Here is a 17,334-nt window from a genome sequence, read left to right on the forward strand (position 1 = left end):
AGGTATGACAAAGTCATGGAAAAGACACAATTACTTATTGCCATAGTAAAAGAAAAAAGATGGGTCTATGAACCTATCAAGAAAACCTGCAAAATGGAATGGGCTGCTGGACCTTATGAAAAATGTATCCAAATATTTGCAGAATGTATTTTTGGCCACCTCCCTATAGAGATATTAAACCATTTTCTTTTATCGGAGAATTTACTACCATTACATTTTATATTAATTTAACGACTTTGATCAGGCGATCATCATTTATTTGCGTAAATTGCCAGTCCCTTAATACTTCATCGGCAAAGGGAAATATTTCTTGGAACATGAGGCAAAGCCTCTAATTACTATTAGAGCATAATTTAAAGTAACTTCAACAGGTATTGTAATTTTGACCAATTGGGTTACTAATCTGGAGAATCAATTATCTCCCAGACCCCTTCAATTTGCTGCCTCGTTTAATTGGCAGTGGCTGTCCAATTACACATCTGGCATTGTCATAATAACTGCATCTGCAAATAGTCAGCCAATCAGCTAACTGAGCCTGGTTATCAGGTAACAGTTGTATAGATTTGAAGACTTTGATATATTTGTGCATCCAATTATTTTTACAATTTGCTTCAAATTATTCACAAACATCTCTCCTTCCTCCACCATTCATCTTAAATTAAAAGATTTTTTTAACTGTAAATCAACTACATTTTAATTTAAAAATGAAAAAACATAAAATTTTAAAGCAATTTTATTCAGATAATTTGTGTGGTCTCCCTCTCTTCTCTGACCCTGATTTCAAAAGATACATAATCTCAAAACAAAACAAAACAAAATCATAAGGAACAACCTGCTCATGGCCAAAACAAAATTAACTATCATCCCATGCCGTAAGATGAAACAAGTACAGTCCTGTGCTACCAAATCACCATGTAAATTATGCAAACCTTTGAAAAGCAACAGGGCCCTAGAAGTCCTAAAAAGCCCGTGCTCTTTGGTTCTGTAAGACCATGTCTAGTGTTTCATCCTGCGGAAATAATGCCATTGAGGAGAGAAATCCACATTCCAAAGACATGCTGTCCAACACTGACTTTAACAGTAACAAACAACAATAAAAACACACTGGAAAAAAAGTCCCACTATAGAGAAACAATTAAATAATTCTTGTTAAAAAAATAAAACGTGTAGCAATTCAACAGGGAAATTACTGACGATGCAGAAATATGGAAAGTGTCTATGGTATGAAAGGAAGTAAACTGTAAAATGAGATGGTTGCAATAATGTCCAGATGAGTGCCCATACTCCCTGCATAATTCAAAGGAAGCAGAGTGAGTGCCGTCATCTCTAACAGCAAAACCAAACTGCTTTGGGAACTAAAGAGAAGGAGCTATCACTCCCATCTGGGAGAATGGAGATGGCATGTGAAACTCGCCTCCAAGGCTTCCAGAAGGTTGAGAAGGGGTTGCTTTGGAGGGGAAAGTGCAGCGCCCAGGAAAAGATGTGCCACGTCTGGACACCGTCAAGGATTCAGTTTGGCTGCCTTGTGGGGCGTGTAAACGGGAAAGATGATGCATGTGCCTGGAAGGAGAGGCCACCAACCTACTACGAAAGTTAAGCTTTCTTTCTGCAAGCAGTAAGGGAAGCTGGGCTTTGTTTTTTTTTAGGTGCCACACTGGAGGCATATGGAAGTTTCCAGTCTAGAGGTCAAATCCGAGCTGCAGCTGCCGGCTTATCCCACAGCCAAAGCAAGACCAGGTCAGAGCCACATCTGGGACCTACACCCACAGCTCCCGGCAATGCCAGATCCTTAACCCAGTGAGCAAGGCCAGGGATCGAACCCACATCCTCATGGATGCTAGTCAGATTTGTTACCACTGAGCCACCGTGGGAACATCTGTTTTTTATTAATGATAGTTGAGAAGACCCTTTTGACTCACATCTCATTATTGATGAAATCATGTAAATTTTTAGGATTGTTTAAAGTTGAAAAATATTTCTATTAAGTTTCTTTTATATGTAAGTCTCAAGACATACTTACTGTTGATAGTCCTGTTATAGGTTTGTGCCCTAAACACAGGCTGATAAGTTCTGTTTTTCATTATTCCTATTACGATAGGGAAAAAGTATAATGGATTCATAATTGTACATACTGCATTTTTAGAGTATATATATATATATATACATATATATATATATACATAGAGAGAGAGAGAGAGAGAGAAAGTATATGTATAGGCCATGCCCATGGCATGTGGAAGTCCCCAGGTCAGGAATCAAACACATGCCACTCCAGTGACCTGAGCCACAGCAGTAACAATGCCAGCCCCTTAACCAGCTGAGCCACCAGGGAACTCCTAAAATATATTCTTCTTCTTCTTTTTTTTTTTTTTTTTTTGCTTTGTAGGGCCACACCTGTGGCACACAGAAATTCCTAGGCTAAGCGTCAAATCAGAGTTACAGCTGCCAGCCTATGCCGCAACACTGGATCCAAGTCACATCTGCAACCTACTCTACAGCTCATGGCAATGCCAGATCCTTGACCCGCTGAGCAGGGCCAGGGATTGAACCTGCACCCTCATGGATACTAGTTGGATTCGTTTCTGCTACGCCACAGCGGGAATTCCTAGAGCATATTCCTGGTGGGAGAGAACTATTACAGGGACCAGGTGTTGATGAGAAGTGAATCCTCTGCTTACAGTTACAATTTTACAGGCCTGGAAACTGAAAGAACATTCCATAGACCAGTTTCTGGTTCCACAAATTCACATCTTGTTTCTCCTCCACACCTGCACAGCATGAAGCACTTCTGGCCTTGCTTCTTTCAGTTATAAGACCAGATGATTCAGCACAGTGGGCAGTAGGAACATACTGGAAGGTGTCCCCTACACTGGGACAACTAGCACTAACTAAATATAAACAGAAGTGCCTCCGAAACACATAAATATGTCCATTAAACCCAAATAAATGTATCCCCAAACTCAATTCGACATCCCTTTTGCCCGATCTCCAATCTGGCACCTAGCAAGAGGGAAAGTGTGGCTAAGGAGAGGTCAGAGTAGAAAAAGACATCAGCTGAAATATTTCATTTTCTTGTATTTTACAAAAACATCGAGCCTTTACAAAAACACAAAGCTTGGCCTCTATCAGAGCCCTGGAAGAGACCTGCACACAAAAGCAGGCTGAACTTGAGCTTCATCTGCCTCTTGGTAAATAAATGTCCCTTTCAGCAATGATTTTTTTTTTTTTTTTTTTTTTTTTTGCATTTTAGGGCTGCATCCGTGGCTTATGGAAGTTCCTAGGCTAGGGGTCGAATTGGAGCCGCAGCTGCTGGCCTACACCATAGCCACAGCAACACAGGATTCAAGCCAAGTCTGCAAGCTACACCACTGCTCATGGCAACACTGGATCCTTAACTCATTGAGCAAGGCCAAGGATCGAACCCACATCCTCATGGATGCTAGTTGGTTTCGTTACCGCTGAGCCACAACAGGAAGTCCGGCAATGACTGAATATTGTAAGTGGACAGAGAAACAGAAAGTAGGGTTATGAGCACCACTATGGGAAAAATTATAGTGCCATTAAGGCAAGAAAGAAAACCAAGATGCGGAGTTCCTATTGTGGCTCAGTGGGCTAAGGACCCAGCTAGTATCCACGAGGATGTGGGTTCGATCCCTGGCCCACTCTGTGGGTTAAGGATCTGGCATTGTTGTTAGCTGTGGTGTAAGTCGAAGACAGGCTCAGATCCTGCATTGCTGTGGCTGTGGGGTAGGCTGGCAGTGGTAGCTCTGATTCCACCCCTAGCCTGGGAACTTCCACATGCTGTGGGTGTGGCCCTAAAAAGCAAAACAATTTTTAAAAAATTTAAAAAGTAGGAGTTCCCGTTGTGGCGCTGCAGAAACCAATCCGACTAAGAACCATGAGGATGCAGGTTCAATCCCTGGCCTCACTCAATGGGTTAAGGATCTGGCGTTGCCATGAGCTGTGGTGTAGGTCGCAGACGTGGCTCGGATCTGGCGTTGCTGTGACTCTGGCACAGGCCGGTAGCTGTAGCTCCAATTAGACCCCTAGCCTGGGAACCTCCATATGCCACGGGTGCGGCCCTAAAAAGACAAAAGACAAAAAAAATAAGTAAAAAAGTAAATAAAATGTTGTGGGGGTCTCCAAGTAGACACGAGAAGCAGGTAAAATTACTTTGAAAGGGCCTAACATCAGAGATTCTTGGATTAACTGAAAATATGCCTGTGTTCTCAGCCTGCACCTTCAATATTTGTTTCCATTTTTGACTCTTGTTCATTCCTAATGCAGCCATTCTACCTTTTACTGAAAGCAAACGTTCTTGTCCTAATAGTTTCTGAACAACAGCAACAAAAATCCATAGCCTGAGATTACAGTGGTTGGAAGGTGGGTAGGGAACTTGACATAAAGCTCCAGTAAAATTGCGAAGTCCTACTTTCTATTCTCTGTCTTAAATAATTCACGGCGCCTTCAGTGTTTTTAAAAGTGTCCTATGACACAGAACCAGCAGGAATCTCCATTTGCTCTTCTCCTTCTGCCAATTCTCCTAGCTTGGAATAAAAATAAAAGAGATGATAGATAGCTCACTTATTATCTTGCTCTCCGTTTAGACCATTTTGTCTACAGTGCAAACAGAGTAATCAGAGGATGAATCAACAGTGAGAGCCATTGTGGCTACTGTACACGACGGTAAATTCATGCTCATTGAGGCCGACGTGGCTTGACAGACTATTTTTCATGTATATTACTTTTGCTATCTATCTGAGTCCTCGTCTATTGATAGTTAATGCATCTTCTGTTATGGTTCCATGTAGCAATTGTGGTTATCTGGTAACAATACAATGATATAAGAAATTAAATATTAATAGGCAATTTATAAAAGAGCTGAAATTTTACATTCCAATAGATAAAATTGAAAAATGGAACACGTAAAAGGCAATAAGAATCAGAAGGCTGTTTCTCACTGAATGTGTAAATCAGAAGCTCTCTGAATCCTTTTAGTGTTGTCTAAGGATTCACAGAAGTTAAAACCTTAATGTCTCCAATGGAAACGGGGGCACCCCAGCTGGCATGAAAAGAAAAAAGTAAGACAATCTTTGTTTTGCCCTTTGGGGGCAAAAAAAACCCCACCTCAAGTAACTGGGCTGATTTCAACGGACAAGACAACAAAAAGAGCAAATTGGGGAGAAAAAAATGATCTGAACCAGCTCTAAACAAATCATTCTTAGAGGATGTGATAGGCTTTTTTAAAAAAGTCTTTTCCCACTTACTGTTCATTTCTGATGAAGGTATGTATGTAGCTCATCCTAGTTCTTGGATTTATCTGGATCATAGATCTGTAGTTTTACAATGTAGGGAGAAATCTATTGCCACAAAATTCTGCGCTTAACTAGATTTGAGATCCTAATCTTGCCCACAAAGCCTGTTCTCATGGAGTTGGCTTTCCTTGAGCCAAAAATGATGATTAGCTCTCCTCTGTGCCAGCCACTGGGCCAGGCAAGGGGATAAGCCCCAGACCCCGGGGTGAAGGTCGTAAGAAGAGAGAGAGAGAGATGGAGGGTAAGTGTTCCAGTTACCATCGCTATGTTACAGTTTATCCCGGAATTTTATGGCTGAAAACAACGATTTTTATCATCTCCCATGGTTTTTGTGGGTTAGAATTTGGGACAGACTTGCCAGGCAGTTTACCTGGACAGAGGCTTTGCTGGGTAGGTAGAGCCTCAAAAGCAGAAGGGTGGAGAAGATGAAAGGTGGCCAAGCATCCCACCTCTTCCTGTAGCCCCAGGTTCTTCTGCATGTGCTAGTTTGGGCTGCCCCCCAACATGAGAGCCTGTTGCTGATGAGTTCCAGGGAGCCAGATGGAAGCTGAACCACCTTTTATGGATGAACCTTGCAACGTCACTTCGGGTCACTTTCACACTCTGTGGGTCAGAGCAGTCATAGAAGTCTGGTTTCAAAGGGCCAAGACATAGACTCACCTCTCGATGGGAGAAACAGCAAAGAGTTTGGGAATCTATTTTAAAATCATTGCAGTGAGGAATTTGAGTCGAAAGGGTTTCGTGACTGATGGGCTGTGGGAGTGGAAGACGACTCTGAAAGTTGTTATCCGGTATCTTCGTCTGTTCAGGCTGCTGTCACGAAGAAAAGACCATAGACTGGGTGGCCGAAAGAACAAATATTTATTTCTCACAGTTCTGGAGGCTGGGGAGTCAAAGATAAAGGTGCTAGAAGATCTGGTGTCTGATGAGAGCATGACTGGTGTCGTGTCCTCACGTGGCAGAAGGACAAGAGGGCCTTCTGGGGTCTCTAAAGGGCACTAATCCTAATCCTCAGGGGTCCAGCCTCATGACCTAATCACGTACCACAGACCCCACCTCCTGACACCATCGCATTGGGGGTTAGGATCTCACCATATAAATTGGGGGGCAGAGCAAAAATAATCCATAACCCCTGGGTCAGTAGAAATGTTACCAATGAAATTATGAAATTCAGAAGGAAGAACAGGTTTGATGAGAAAGGGGCAGATATAAGGCAGGCATCCTAAGCTAAGATGACTGGCAAGGAGTTCCCACTGTGGCACAGTGGGTGAAGAACCTGACTGCAGTGGCTCAGGTCACTGGGGAGGCTCGGATTAGATCTCAACCTGGCACAGTGGATTAAAGGATTTGGTGTTGCTGCTGGGATTCAACCCCTGGCCTGGGAACTTCCATAGGCCATGGGTGTGGCCATTAAAAAAGAAAAAGAAAAAAAAAAAAAAAAAGATGACAGAAAGTTATTTCTAGACCCCAGGAAAAAGTTGGAGCTAGAGAGAAATCTGAGTGTGACTGGTGTAGAAGGAGGCCAAGGCTTGAATGGAAGTTCTTAGGGAGAGCGCATTGATCAAGAATCGAAGTCTAGGAGTTCCCGGCATGGCTCAGTGGCTAACAAACCCGACTAGTATCCATGAGGATGTGGGTTCAATCCCTGGCCTTGCTCAATGGGTTAAGGATCCGGCATTGCCGTGAGCTGTGTGTGTAGGTCCCAGATGTGGCTCTGACCTGGCCTTGCTTTGGCTGTGGGATAGGCCGGCAGCTGCAGCTCGGATTCAACCCCTAGCCTGGGAACTTCCATATGCCATGGGTGCAGCCCTAAAAAGACAAAAGACAAAAATAAATAAATAAATAAATAAAGTTTAGGCATTCCCTGGTGTCTGAGCCAGTTAACGATCTTGCATTGCACCTGCTGTGGTATGAGTTTGATCCTGCCCAGGGAATCGTACATGCCGGGGGTACAGCCAAAAAAAAGGAAGAGACGTCTGTAGACAGAGGGAGTTGAATTTTGAGGCCTTCGGAGTGTCTCCAGCCACTAAGTAGACGATACCTACTCCCGGCAGAAGAAAACACGACTGAGTCCACAGGACTTGCTTGGTAGGCGAGTGGGTCCTGAGTTGGGCTGGGAGCGGGGGCCCGGGAGTGGGAGAGCAGCATCTTGTCCGTGATGGAGAAAAACTGCGCGAGGGCGGTCGCATCCCAAGTCCATACTCTTGCCCTCACTGGACCACTCCCTCCCTGCTGTGTGTTCCCTTTTCACGGGGACATTCAACAGTCTTCAGCCACTTGCTCCTTGTCAACTGCTCTCCTCTGCGAGCCTTGGTTCCTCTGTCTTGGTAAAGTCTAGACTAGGGCTGGTTCTGGCTCTGGCTCTGCCTGCCAGACAGATGAAGACGGGCTGCTCGTACTTTCCTCAGCCTTTCCTACTGGCTGGTGCTGTCCTTTTCAACTCAAATATCTACCTCTTTTCCCTCCAGAATAGGAGAGAGGAGTTCTTCTAGCTTTCTCTTGATTTTCATCGCTCCTTTTTCAAATAATTAAGGCTAAATCGCTTACATGCAGATTGAACTTGATCTTTTCAGATCTTCATCTGATATTTTCTACCTAATGCTGAGCCCTGTATAAAAGCAAGTTCATCTGGCCCCTGAATCTTCATGGGGCTCTAAAGATTACCTCGAAAACATAGGGTTTCCTAAGCACAAATGTGGGCTTATGTGATTTCTTTCTTTCTTTTCTTTTCTTTTTTTTTGCTTTTTGGGCCGCACCTGCTACATATGGAGGTTCCCAGGCTAGGGGTCTAATTGGAGCTACAGCTGCCGGCCTACACCACAGCCACAGCCACGCCAGATCCAAGCCGCGTCTGCAACCTACACCACAGCTCAGGGCAACGCTGGATCCTTCACCCACTGAGCAAGGCCTGGGACTGATCCCGCAACCTCGTGGTTCCTAGTCAGATTCGTTTCTGCTGTGCCACAAAGGGAACTCCCCGGGCTCATTGGATTTCTCAATCACCTTTTGAAAGAGCTAAGCAAAGCAGGTATTATTCTTATGCCTATTTCTACTGACAACTAAAAGGAGGCTAGGACAGGGCAAGTCACTTGCTCCCCAAAACCCTGCTGCGAAAGGCAGCAGCCCAAAGGCAGACCAGCTCTCCTGCTATGACACCAGGATGTACTGCTTCTCCTGGGCCTATTACATAGGCCTTCCATTACAGAGAGGCATTTGGAATAATTGTTAGGTGACAGACTTGTTTGTAATGGAGATAGACATTCTGAAGAATCAATACTAAATCAAGAGGCTATCAGCCAGATGGTATTATGATCATGGCCCCCTTGCAGGCATTCATCTCTAGGGTTCTCTTTGTTTGTTTTTTTAGGCATAGCACTGACACCTTTGTTACAATAATTTTCCTAGGATGACAGTGTCCTGGGGCATTTCTCTGGGATAGCACCTTATTAATCACGAATAAGAGCCCGGGCTTTCATTTTAAATCATGTGTCCAGACACAAGGGGAAAACTGAGCATTCAACCTTCCGGATTCTTGTGGCCAATGTTATATCCTGTTACTAATGTTCCTTCTTCCTGGGGAGGCAGCCCAAGGCAGAATGAGGACTCTCCTGGCTGCCAAAGGAGGCGGAGGGACCTAAGCCACTTTTGGCCGAGGCCTCTCCAGGCCGTACCTTATTTAAACACACACACACACACTCACTCAGACCCTCGTTTGATTTACACGCTGCTGCAGCTCAACTGTTTTGAAAAGCTGATGTTGTGGAATCCTTAAGTCATCTGTGACCTAGGTCACTAGAGACAGGAGCCATTTAGTAAAAGTATTAATTGAAACTCTCCTGACAAGCCCTACTCCTCCAGATAAAGTTACACATCAAACCCACACGGGCTGCTGGGCTCTTCCGAGCAGCCTGAGATTTTCAATATCTCATAAACAGTCCCCTCAATCACTACAATCTAATAAGGCTATAATCATCATTGACACTATAATGATTAAAATGAATAAAACCCATTAAGAAAAGTCATGTTGAGTTATTAAAAGTTTCGCTCTGCGTGATATGTAATCTTTTATCCATTTTTTATGATGAAATCTGTAACCATCTATCCACAAAAGACCATTAATTTACTGCTCTGTGGATGTTACCATGCTCTTTAGTTTAACAGCTTATCATTGATTTCTTGAGGGAGATATTATATTTGGAGAAATACACATGGAACAAAAGCCCGAATGTTGCTGTAAATTTCCCACTGACAGGATGATCAAAGTATTTTGGCCTGGTCTGCAGCCGAGGGCTGGAGAACAAGTTTTCTAGAGCAGAGAGAGAGCCCTCCGGCTCCCAGGCCACAGATCCAGGTTTTCAGGCACTGCAGATGCTTCTAAAGGAAGGTCATGTGCACAGCGGGGGGGGGGGGGGGGGGGGGGGGAAACAATAAAATGTCCATTAACTGGAGCCTAGTTAACTGGCTTATTGGCATCTATTAGAAACAAATTGCAAACAACACTGATCCTATTATAAACTTCTCCTCATCCCCTCCATCCAAGGCCGTCCTGATTGGCTCAGAAGACGCCCAACAAACACAATGCTGGCGGATGCCTCCTTTATCTGCAAGGAGCAGATTGGGTTGCGGCCAGCAGTGGCCTACAACCCTGACCAGCAGAGAAAGAGAAAGCTGGGAGGGGATGCCTGGCCCCGCACAGCAGGCAGAGCCCTGGAGAGGCAGCGGATGTACCCATACCCACATTCTTTCGCCAGGGGATTTTTTTTCCCCCCTAAGCAAACAGCAATAAAAAAAAATCTGAATGGAAGAATGTGTACAGAGTGCTGAACTAAGTGGTGGGGGAGCCCGATTCGTAATGTGTACATTTTCTCATAATAAACTCTGTTCTGATATCTTTACTGCCCATCTCTTATTTAATCTGATTAACAGTAAAACCTTAAAAGATTCCTTCAAGCCAAGGAAAGGGTGTTGTCTTTGACGGCATTCTTCATCTTTCCCCGAATGATTAACAAATCCATGTGTCAGCCCCCGTCTGAACAGACTTGCCAGAGTTCCCCAGCGGGTAACGACAAGGTCCCACAAAACAAGAGGAAAATGGTGGCCTTATGTTTTATCAGTTTTCCTTTTTTTCTGGATTTGCTTCCTTGATTGAGGTCTGGCTGGGTTTTGGTTTTTTGTTTTGTTTTGTTTTCCACTTTATTTAAATAACAGTAAGTTATATGTCATTCCATAACATACCATCTTTTTTACAAAGGGAAGCCTGTCTTTGCTAAAAAAATCAAATATTCTTTATGATCTCCCCTTTGAAAAGAAAACAGCGAATTTCATTTATAAGGTTGAAGTGTAGTTCAAAGCGTGGCGAACAGACATGGATTCTTCTCCATCTTTAGAGAGTTCATTTAAATCTGCACCATTCCACCCCCAGTCCATCGTGTAAGACCAAATGGTGGCTACGTGAACGTAAAAGGCAAATTCACCAAGAATAAAAAGGAAATCGTTCTTTATATAACACATCATTAACCTGTGGAAATACCTGCTTCGGAATATGATTGAAGCGAACAGCTGCGTAACAAATTTTAAATGATGTAAAACTTCCTTCGATCAGAACGGTATTAGCAACTGGTAACTCCATCCATCTTCACCTTTCTGTACATACACTCAAGCCACAATGACGTCAGGAGGACATGTCACATGCCCTCAACATACTAACGATAAGTTGGTGAGAGATAAACACAGCGGTATCTGGTACACAATTAACTTTGCCTCCTGTTCTCATGCCTTTTGTTCACCTTAACTGCATTCATGTCAACTCTAGTTCAAAATGAAAACGGGATTAGGAGAACTATTTGTCCATTTCTATGTGGCATTCTTTATTCTCTCTCCCTTTTTTTTGGGGGGGGGGCAAGATGTAATGCAGTATCAATGGCCATTTGACTATATCTAAAGGACCTTAAGAGGAACACGAAATAACTTGAACATTCCCATAAAAGGGACTGATACTTAGAAGAAAACTGTGTGTGTGTGTTTGTAACATAACATAAAATAAATAAGCCAGAGTGGGGGATAAGGAAATTAGGAAGAAATCACTTCAGTATATCAAAGACTTATTTTAGGATATCTTCCAAGAAAATGAAATTGACTGTTAAAATACCTGTAAAATTTTAAAAGACATTCATGAATTTTAATTTATCATCATGGTACTAGAAATATAGCTCTTTCTAACCATGGAGGCACTGAGAATTTTGTGAGATGAAAATCTTCCTGGTGTTAATTTGAGCCTTTAATTAGTTATAACCTTTTAGAAGGCGTTTGTTTAACTACAAAAAAAAAAAAAAAGGTGAGACAGAAACGGTGGAAAAACAGATTTTAGTGAAGCTGCGTATCGGTAGGCAGTGGTTCTAGAATGATGAGTCAGCGCTTCTGTGATTACAGGTGGAGAGAGCAATAAAATCTTGCTGAGCTTAGTTATTGAAATTGTACTGTTTCATAAATAGTATAATGTTCTTCTCAGTGGGTAAATGTTATATTTTAATGACATGCATATTCTCAAGCTCAAGGTCAACAGAGCCTCCTTTAATACAAGCAGCTGGAGTTCAGGTCCAGGCTAGAGATGAAAGATTGAGGCTCCGAAGGGATGAGGCAGGGAGAGAAACAGATCACAGTAACTTATTAATTAGGGAAAAACATACTTTTCTGGTGGGCCATTTGAAAATGTGCACAGGTTTGATCTGGTTAGGACTTAAAACAGGTGACCAAGGTTTCTCACAAGGTAACAAGTCCTTGTGTGAACATGGTCATGATGAAGACAGCAAGCCTGCTGCCATGGTGATGACCTTTGGTTTCCAGCCTTAACTGTGTTAAAATATAAGTCAATATACTCCTAATGAGCCTCAGGACAGTATACCCCTTCTTAAGCCCAGAAATTGGAAGGACAGGCGACACATTTGTACACCTAAACCCCCTCCTGAATGTATTAACTTTTTTAAAAGTTTGAAGAGACTAACTTTGCTGTGATTGTTAATAAACCAGCTTTGTTTCACTGAAAACCTACGCATGCACTAATTCCTCCAGGTGTTTTTCCTTAGAGCCTCCTAGAGCGTGGATATTTTTGTTTATATAAATGGCAGACTGTTACCCTCTTTTAAAATAGCTCTCATGTATGGCTCTTAATTGTGTACAAAGCCCTCTCCCCTGTGTTAAAATTTTACTTCATCCTCAATGCAAACTCTGAGATACTTGGAGGTAGATGATATCTCTACTGTACAGATGATGAAACAAAGATTCAGAAAAGCTGATTCTTCACCTAAGGGCAAACTGGTGACTCTTGAAGTCGGGAAACAAATTTAGGTTTTCCCTCTCCAAATTCACCCTTCTGAGTGCCACGTGATGCTCAGTAGTCATCTTTAAGTCACAACATGACAGTGCATCTCTGCTAATCCATTTACCAGTTATGTTTCTTTACTCACAAAACATCACAAAAGAAAGTGCTTTAAGAACTGCTGCTCGTGTGCTCTGGTCATCCCAAGACAAACAGAATGGAGACAATAAGTGACCTGACTGGTTGTCCACCCAACAGTTATCCCTGCCTTTCCTTGTTGAGAGCCCTGGTTTTTCTGGGGACCACTCTTAATTTACAGGTAAAGCCTGAATAGACCAGGCCACCTCCTTCTGGTGACTGGGGTGGGGTGTTTTTTGTTTTGGAAATAGAGAAATAGAAATAGAGCCAGAGTAAAGATCTTAGACTCCCAGCCCCTGGGTCCCAAGGGCCACCTTGGATCTAGAAATGCCCTAGAGTTCTGGACTTTGTGAGGTCTGGCCCTGTTTTAGCTGTACTCATGGGAGTCCATGAAGATGCATGGTAATCCTTCCATAAACTGCCACTTTCTTGGACTTGGATGGATCGCTGATACTTGCAACAGAACTAGTTTTGTCCATCGTAATCCATGAGGGCCTGACAAGAGGTCCAACAGTAAATCTGTGACCAGGAGGGGAGTTTTGACGGACAGATTAGAGGTAAGAAAGGCATGCCTAGTGAGTTCTCCTATTGGAAACTCATTCTTTATATTTTCAGGTGGTAAACACTAGGTGCATAAAGCTACCTAGACTCGTAGAGTCCCCACATGCAGAGTCTGAGAACTTTGGATAGCACCCCTCACTCCTTATTGTTCAGGTGAAGAGCCCGGGGCTGAGAGTGGTTTTGCCAGACAGTCAGTTACCAGAAGAGCCAGGAGGACAACCTGGGTTTCCAGTCTTCCCATCCGGATCGTATTGGTTTTCTTAACCTTAGGTCAAGTTCTCAGGTTTTCCTTTCTGGTTTTTCCATGGTAAATCTAAAAACACTCTTCCCTGTAGACTCACAGGTGGGACTCTTGGGCTCAGGGCGCTCTGCCCATTCCTTGAAGTGTTCTTCTTCTCTCCAGTCTCCTCAAGTCCCCTGCAAGTTTGGGTCAAGGGTCCCTCAATAACTTTCGTCTATTATCACACTCTTCGCAGGGAGTTGAAATTATTGCCATCTCCTTGGGAGTCTGCACCCTCTGAAGGCAGGGTCTAAATCTGGTTCATCCACTACATTTTGTTTGGATACATTTTTTTTTAATTAAAAAACAAATTTTTTTGGCCATACCTAGTGCATGCAGAAATTCCTGGGCCAGGAATCAAACCCATGCCACAGCAATGACAATGCTGGATCCTTACCCTGCTGTGCCACCAGGGAACTCCAGGTGGGATGAATTTTTAAGTGCATGTTTATAGACACTGACAGAAAAACTTATTGGAAGAGGTTAGAATAATCCCAAATGTTGAGGTCAATGAAATGACCTTCAGATGTCAGTCATTTCTCGACTGAAGGTGTGTAAATTCATGGTCCTAACACTGGAAATCTCTGGAGAATAATGGTCCAGTCTAGCAGAGTCCCTAAAGTGTGGACAGTATGAAAAGCCCCAGTTCGGTCAGCTGGGTGACATGGTCAGTCATTTCCCCGTTCTCTGTGTCAGGTTCCTCATCTGTGAAGGTGTGCAGGGGGAGGGGCGATTACTTTAGATTATTTTTTAAGGGCATTTAGAATTCTAAAATAGTAAGATTCCATATTCCAAGTACATTTATCGACTATAGCCCTGCTAAAGGCTATGAAACTTTGCTGATGCTCTCATATCAGATCTCAAAGAAACTCCCCAGATTCACATACAATACACTTCATAACAGACTCTGCTCCTAGTGTGAATCAGAAAAACAGAAACTTTTTAAAAACTTGGAGAAAAATTCCCATCCTTTACCCTTCTCTTTAGAGGCATGATTTCAATTTTAAAACATATAAACATAAAAGGCCTTTATATCAATTCACTCTTGTATTCTATTGACAATTACTCTGTGAAGGGCACAGCATTTGATTCCCCAAGAAAACCAATAAAGAGGTTATATCTGGTCAATATTACAGTCAGTTCCCTGCTTTAAGAAAAAAAAATGATTTTCCAGAGTGGAAGAACCCTGATTTCAGTTGTCTTTGTAAAGTGAAAATTGGGGAGGGCTTTCAAGGGTAGAAAGAGAAGGCTAGCCATACTAAACCAACATTTTAGTTTCAAGAGGTTGAAAAAAATGATATGCAAGAGCATAGCAATCTCTAGCAAAATGGTCTCTGCTCCAGGGAGGTGGGTGTTGGTGAACAGAGAATTCTCTTTCTAAAATGGCTTGAAAATAATCCCACCAACAATGGAGCCAAAAGTAAAAGCCACCCTTGGAAGAGGCCTTCTCACCAGAGACTCTATAATACATGTCATTGCACACACTCAAGTATGAGAAGTGCCTTTAAATTTCCCTTAACTATTGTTAAGTAAGAATGTTCCTAAATTGGGAGTTCCCGTTGTGGCACAGCAGAAACAAATCCAACTAGTATCCATGAGGATGCAGGTTCGATCCTCGGCCTCACTCAGCAGGTCAAGGATCCAGCGTTGCCATGAGCTGTGGTATAAATCTCAGATGTGGCTTGAATCCCGAGTTGCTGTGGCTCTGTGGCTGTGGTGTAGGCTTGCAGCTGTAACTCTGATTTGCCCCCTTGCCTGGAAACTTCCATATGCCACGAGCTGCGGCCCTAAAAAGCAAAAAAAAAAAAAAGTTCCTAAATTGGGTAGGGAGGAAGAATCAAAAAGTGGAATTTCTTTAAACATATATACTTAATGGGTGAAATCCTAAACTATCAAGCAGCTGGAGAAATAAGAGTTTTTCTAGAGGCTATTGAACCAGGAGGCAGTTAATGAGTAGAAGTGCCTTTAGAATTGAGCAAAAAAAAAAAAAAAAAAAAAAAAGACTGTGTAGGAAGATCCCCATGGCTCTTGGGCAGAGCTGGGGAATTGATTAAAACACAGGAAAGATCTGCTTAACATATGTGTCATAGCGATGGTCCATCGGTAGGCATTTGGAACCAGTCCCTGTCCTCTGTAACAGTATTAAAGGGTGACCTATCCTTGGAGTTCCCAGGTGGTTCAGTGCGTTCAGGATCTGGTATTGTCACCACTGTGGCTTGGGTTTGATCCGAGGAATTTTGCACGCTGTGAGCACAACCGAAAAAAATAAATAAAAAATAAAAGGTGATCTGTTCCTGATGACTCAGATCTAGTGGAAGCTAAACTAGAGAAACATGGTAAGCACGAGGCAAACAGAGGCACAAACAACTCCAGCATGTCTTTAGTTTGCTATTTTGGTATATTGAACCTCCTATGCAATTTTTACTATTGTCACACATATATTATGCATCAGATTGGAAATTGAACTGGAAAAGATTATATTTGGTATGTGTGTGTGTGTATAAAAGAGAGAGAGAGCAAAGAGACTGAGAAAGTGACCAGAATGGAAAGCTGAAAAAGTACAGACCTTAACTTAGGTTTTACTCTTCAGCTATCATGAACGTAAAAGAATTTAAGAGAATGCATAATCTCAAGCAAAAGAAATCAAACACAAAAGATCCCCCAAATTTCATTTACGTGAAGTACAATACCAGGACAAACTAGCCCAGGATGTTTAGAGTTAGGGTCATGGATATGCTTAGAAGGTGGGGATGACCAGAAGGCAGGCAGCACAAGGAGACATCTGGAGTGCTGCTTATAATCTTTATAACGTGCTGGTTACGTGAGTGTGTTCCATTTGTAAAGATGCATCAAGCTGGACACCTATCCTTCAGTCGGGTCAGAAGCAAGTGCCGAGAAGGAGAGAAGGTACGAAAAGTTTATTAAAGAGTAACATAAGTGAGGGGAGTCAGAGAAGAAGGATGGGCAGGAAGAGCTGTCAGACCATCAGGCTGGGAGGCAAAGGATTGGCCCGCTCATCAGGAGCGCCGCAGCAAAGGTTGCTCATTGGAGGGATTTCATGGGAGGTAGAAGTGACTAAGCCTTTGTAAAAAGTCTTGCTCAGTCATAGGCTGGGGCCACCTCGAGAAAGAGCATGACCTCAGGTCAAAATCAGACCTGAAGGAATGAACAAGATGCAGCTGTCAGCTGACCACAGTCCTTACAACTGGGCAATGAGTTCTTTCTTAAGAGGATCTGAGCAGTACATGGATGTGCACAGTGCAAGAGGAGAACCGTGGATATACATGAACTATTAATAGCATAATATGCAAATAGATAGCAATCAAAAGGGTTTTCTTTAAGGAAAAAGAGTGCACCATTCTTGACATCTACTGCACAGAATCCCAGTAGCATACAAGTTAAATCAAAGCATTGCACTAATGAAAAATGAAAAGTTTATGATTTTTCCCATTTTCACGGAATAAAAACCTAGGCAATGCATAAGTTTTCCTTATATTTGACTTTTTTACTTTTTAGGGCCACATCAGCGGCGCATGAAAGTTCCCAGGGGTCAAATCAGAGCTGCAGCTGCTGGCCAAAGCCACAGTCACAGCAGTGCTGGATCTAAGCCACATCTGTGCCCGATCTGAGCCACATCTGTGCCTGATCTGAGCCACATCTGCGATCTATGCCACAGCTTGCAGCAATGCCTTGCTCAGTGGGTTAAAGATCCAGCGTTGCTGTGA

The sequence above is a fragment of the Sus scrofa genome, chromosome 18 (genome assembly GCF_000003025.6).
Source record: "Sus scrofa isolate TJ Tabasco breed Duroc chromosome 18, Sscrofa11.1, whole genome shotgun sequence".
Lineage (NCBI taxonomy): Eukaryota > Metazoa > Chordata > Mammalia > Artiodactyla > Suidae > Sus > Sus scrofa.